We start from the raw sequence: 5589 nt of genomic DNA, 5'->3' as shown, positions 1-5589 counted from the left end.
GGTTGGGATGGGTTTCATTGATTGGTTGATGCAGATGTATTTGATGATTGAATTATGATTTTGTTGATGGATCCAGTCTCAAAACTTATGAAACGTGGTCCTTGAAGGAAGAAAGAAGGTCATACCCTTCTGTAGGTCACTACCTACGTATTAGTAAACATATCAACTAGTACAAGAGTTAGGGGGTTGTAGCTTGCTTCAAGTAGAAGCTGGAGAATGAGAGAAGGTTGCAACCTTCTGCAGGTAGAAGCATGGATACTGGTATAAGTATACACAAGTACAAGATTATAAAGGTATTTTCTTATTATTAAAAGAAGACAGAGACGACAACAGAAGGTGGTTTTTACCCACATTGGGTTTCCACCTTATATATTTGTGTTCATGTGTGTTTCTTATGTGTGATGATTTATTTTTCTTTTACTGCACTGTCTAATAAATATCTGATATATTGGTTAAAGTTCAATGCATGATAAATTGGGTAATTGAAAAGTTCTCCACATATACATTGGTTGCTTTAAGTATAGTCGCATGTAGATGCTGGTTCACTTAACTGAAGTAGCGTATAAAAATCTGTTTGGGAAATAAAACTATTAACCTGATAATACTGATTGACCCCCCTTCTCAGTGTTATTTCCAAAAATTTCTTCGAGAAGAGAATCATCAAAAATACATTCCATAATACCATCAACCCTAACTCAATTTGTCATACCCAATCCTACCTTCTATGCTAGCAATTTGTAAATAACAAGGAAGAAGTTCTCTGAAACTTCCATTGATTTGAGACCCCTAATCTTTAAACAATCTCAGTATTAATATTAATACACTTTTTTAGCAAAATCTTCCTCCACACATTGTTATTTGAAATGGATTTCAAGTTTGCAAGAGATTTCCCTAAGATATTGATGACTTTTGAACCTCAACTCACCCACCTCTATGGGAGCATAATCCTCTAGAGGTTTCTCAAATGAAATCCATTATATTTACTTGTTCGTCTCCATTGGTAGTTAAATGTAGTTTCTAAGTCAAACAGAGTATTTCCTTTAGCATATGATCTAACATATGCCAATATACCATAATAACTTTTAACATGAGCACATTATGTATGCCTTCTTGAGCCATGACAATTTCCTTTTCAGTTTTCCTTCCTAATGAAAAAAAAATTATTTTGTGGAGACACAATCTGATAAAGTAGGCTCCATTTTTACTACAATCCATTTTCAAATTATATTATAAACCACACATTACATGGTGATATCAATTTAGAATCCTCCATACCTAGATTTAATCCTCACAACTAAATAAAAAAAAAACGAGGAAACAGTAATCTGTCCAAAGGTTATTTATTATAGAGAATATATCTTCCTTCATAACTACCCAAAGCATTTGATCATGCTAATTTTCTTTGACAAGTATGAGATACGTGTTGATGATTTGGAGAACTTACCAAAAGGGGTGACATTTTTGTTAGCCAAATATTTTAATGTTTTTATTTCAAATCCTTCCTACAAGAGATTGCTCACTTCTTATAAACTCTTCTCATTGAGAAGAGACCATTTTCTTCTCTATATAATATCTTTAGCCTCCACCCTTTTCAATCAAGCACCTCTAATATTTGTTTATTGAACCTGTTGGGTCATGATGTCTTTTATTATATTTAATGATGGGAAATTTCTTTTGCATGCTCATTGAGGATGTAGAGAATGGTACTTCTTATAATGGAAGTTAAAAATTTTAATAAAATCCTCATCTTATAACTACCAAAACTTAAACTATCAATTATATTTTTCCTTATCCTCATCAATAACTACACTTTGAAAAAAATTGGTAAAAGATCATAGAACCTAACTCTTCCCTTAAACATTTTATATCTACCAAATTGTCTTCATAATTCCTCATGCCAAACAAACTATCCCCTACCTTATTATTAATTTGACTTGTAGTATTGGTAACTTGAGTAACGTTTATAATATTTTATTTTTTTAGTGACATTGTAAGGAAAACATATATGGGAATAGGTTATGTACCGTGTCCTTATGTTTCCTTAATATGTAAAGTAAATTTTAAATCCTTTTCTCTGCTATAATGGAGAGGAAAAAAAATAAAAACCACAACGAAACACAAAGTTAATGTAAAATATAAAAATTTTCATCTCTACCCTTTAGAATATTATTGTAAAAAATCATGACATATGCTTATAAGACACTAAACTCCTTTCTTAATAAAATAATTAGTAGAAAAGTTCTTAAGAGAATTCCTAGAGATCATAAAGAACTTAGATGATCCAGATAACATGAACATAGATGGTAGCCTGGAGTTGACCCTTGGGGGAAAATTATGATATAGGATTTTCAATGAGTATAAGAAACAATAGGACTTGAACACAAAATTACAATACTCATTAATCGATAATATAGTGATGCTGGTTAATTTCATTCAAAACTAGATAGTAAAGAGTTTAGCAACCAAATGGTTCTGCAAATAATTGCTTAGAATCTAATGTTGATTCAATGAGTCATTAGATACTTATAACATAATAATACAGTTTAAAAATGACATCTATTCATCTCCAATTAGAGAACTATGTCGGCTCCATTGTCATAACCACACTAACCAATATCTTTTGTTTATCCACATTATTAATAACACTATCTATCTCAGACTCCAATCAGACAGTACTCATTAAACTCTTGCAACCCCTTTTGTCACTTTTTTATTTTTTTACATATAACCATAGAATTGGTTTTTGAGCATATACTATTACACGTGATTACTTCCTAGTTATCCTCTACCCCAAGCAGAGTTGTATAGGTCTCATGCAATCCTAAACACAATCCCTTATATCAAAAATGCGTTTCCAATATTGTCCATGTGATTTCGAATGAGGTCCAATGACTATCAATGACTACCAATTTATATTGCTGAAATCTGAAAGGGTTAATATGTAAAGATACTGATTGTTTATTTCTTCGGCGAAAATCACATGGAAACTCAAAAATCACAGATGAGTTTCCATGTGATTTTCGCCGAAGAATCTTCTCTAAAACCGATATGGATCACAGAAGCCTTAACTCTATTGTTTATTTCTTGTCAATTCGATCAAAAGCTTAACTTACCAACCATCATATGCCTAAAAGAGATGGTGTTAATAACTCATCTAAATTTCTCATTGTTTAATAACTTATCTCAATTTCTCATGGTTTCAATATTATTGCAATATTGTTGGAATTATAGCCAATAACTCATTTAAAGAAAACTTTTTATCGGCTTGACATTAATCTATGAATGGTGAAATTGCATGACCAGTAAGAATTTTATTTTATCTTTCTTTTCCAACTTGGTGTACAGAAAATGTTCATTTTAGAACAATAGTAGAAGTTGGGGATGATGTCCATTACAAAATTCAATTTTTTTTTTCCAAAAATGATGTTATTTAAAACATAGAAGTATTTATGGGTTTGGTCTAATGCTCAAATGTCCGCTTCTTAAAACATTTATTTGGTTTATGTACTTTTTGAAACGTGGTGGTCAATGATTCGATATTATCAGATATGTCCTTACGGCCAAATGAAACAGACAACACAAATGCATTGTGTGCTAGTTGCAGCATGCAAGCCATTTTTACTCCTGATGGTAGTTACTCGACTAGTGCTACACTAACTGTTATGTCTTCATCTCTTCATGAAAGTGCCTTAGCCACTATTTTATTACCCCCCTTTTATGTATTGTTTCAATGTCAAAGGTGGAGATTTTATCCATCCATTTTTTTGTTAAGTAGATAATGTATTTTGTTGTAACAATAATTGAATATTGTATTGATATGCATGAATAAAAAATTTTGTTCCCAAGAGGTATAGATGGTGTTAGCGCTTGGAATTCACCTAGGCTGAGATAGACAAACTCTCAAGGCTACATCAAACCATTTCACCTCGTAGCTAGCCCTACGAGGTATGAGAAGGCTCTCTCGGGTCAGATTCGATAGATCTTTCAATATGATTAGGCTGACCAATTAATAATAAAGATTTTAGGCTAGTAAATTGATAAAGGGGGTTGATTTAATGATTTTTGGGGTTTTTGGTGGCAATTAGTGGAAGTGCAATTCAAGGTGCGGGGATTGAGCACAGTTTTCACAGGGGGATCTAAGGGGAAAGGTAGGAATGAGTGCTGATGCCTTAATCTGAGATGGATGATCAGAGATGATAGAGGAGAAGCTAAAGAGGGCAAACACACAATTCGAATCCTCTCTAGACAGTAGAAAAAATTAAAATTGAACAAACTAAAAAGCTGAGCATGTCAAAACATGAGTTCAAACTTTACCACTTCATCTGTCCAATTTAGAAGCATAAGAGAGATGTGAAACACATAAACAAACTTACAAGAACATGTAGAGAACACACCATCAACAATCAGATCCACAAGAATCCTCAAATATGTCTGTAAAACCCTGGCTTTCCTTGCCTTCAATTGCAGAAATAGATGCACAATATACAATAAAGCTTCCTTACACAAGAGTCCAACCATCAAAATGAGAAGGAGAGAGCATAATATAGACCATCTAGACCATCTAACTCCTTTCCCCACCTCTAGGGGTCGAGCTCAGCTTTCTAGGAGCAGTTTGAACAAATTCTAAACTAAGAACTAGAAAATAGGCAGCCAAACAACTTGCCTCTATTACTTAGCTAACTCATCCATGCATTAATTTTTCACTTTTTACATCATGGAAGCTTCTAGAAGGGTAAAGAAAGATAAAATCTACCAAAGTGCCATGAAAATATTACATTTATCCATCATCTACAAGTAAAAATAATCAACCATAGTCAAAACAGTGTTTTTTGACCAAAAATGTGAATTCTGGCAAATCTGGAAGTTCTGGTCGCGCCCCTGGAAGTTCTGGTCGCGCCCCTTCACAGCTGTTTTTGAGTGGGTTTCACTGGTCCAAATCAGGTGCAATATGGCTCATGGGAAAGCTTGGCCTGTCTACTTTCCATCCCAAGTGGAATTTCTGAATTTGGTGTTGATTTGACCCCTCAAAAACCATTTCTCCCAAGGTCACTTTCTGCAACTCAAAAAGTGGGCAGAAAGTCATTTTTTTGATGTATTTTGAGCTTTTGGAGGCTCAAAACTCAAAACCAGGCTTCTCCCAAGCATTGGTAATTTTTCTTTTTGCATGCCCTTTCCAAAAATGCCAAGTTTTCAAAATTCCGAGCAGTCCTCCAAAATGGTCTCACCCGGGGTGAGACCAAACCGTGGGCAAAACCTGTAATTTTACCAAAAATTTCCAAAATGCTCCAAAATTCTCAAAATTTTCACATTTTGATGCTAGATCAAGGCTGATCAGTACCATGATGATTGAGGGAGGCTTCAGCCAAGATACGGAGCGGATTTGTCCTTTTCCTCCTTTTCCGGGCCTCCGATAGCTTTCTTTGGAGAATTTTCATTTTCGCCTTGCAAACATGTAATCTTGCCCAGTAGTGTGTCTTCATGTTCCGGAGTAGCTCTTTGTCACGGTTTGCCTTGTCTAACAGTCCCTCCAAGTGCCAATTTGCTCGGATGAGCAATAACTCTCTATCCTTGGGCAGTGGGTCCCCAGGC

Source organism: Pinus tabuliformis, chromosome 8 (assembly GCF_031772625.1).
Source record: "Pinus tabuliformis cultivar Carrire ecotype Pingquan chromosome 8, CPIR1, whole genome shotgun sequence".
In the NCBI taxonomy this organism is placed as follows: Eukaryota; Viridiplantae; Streptophyta; class Pinopsida; order Pinales; family Pinaceae; genus Pinus; species Pinus tabuliformis.
The sequence above is the reverse complement of the archived record's forward strand: the minus strand, read 5'-3'. Positions refer to the sequence as shown.